Genomic DNA, 423 nt, shown 5'->3' on the forward strand with positions numbered 1-423 from the left:
AATGTTTTCGGGGTGCAAATGAAACTTAAAAATGTTGGATGCTGCTGCTTCCCCCCTCCCAAGACCTGCTTGAGCCTCGGCGGCGGGAGGGGAGGGAACACACTTGGATTTGGGCCGGGCACCCCAAAGAGGGGGTTCTGGGGTAGGTGGGGGCTCCAAAGAGGGGACCAGGGATCCCCAGTGCATCGTCCCCCGGGGCTCGCCCGGAGCAGCCCCCAGGGATGCCATGCCTGGCAGAGGGCGCGTGCTGGCACGCGAGGTCAGGGGACGGATGCCTGCAATGGCGTTTCCTACCGTGCCGGGTTTATTTTGTCAGTCCCCGGGGCAGCAGAGCGGTCACAGCCCCATGGGGCTGGGCGGGGGGGAGGAGGCGGGGGGGCCAACAGCTGTTTTTCGTTCCTCAGCCAAAGACTATCACAAATG

Source organism: Egretta garzetta, unplaced genomic scaffold (assembly GCF_000687185.1).
Source record: "Egretta garzetta isolate BGI_Z169 unplaced genomic scaffold, ASM68718v1 scaffold59, whole genome shotgun sequence".
NCBI classification, from domain to species: Eukaryota; Metazoa; Chordata; class Aves; order Pelecaniformes; family Ardeidae; genus Egretta; species Egretta garzetta.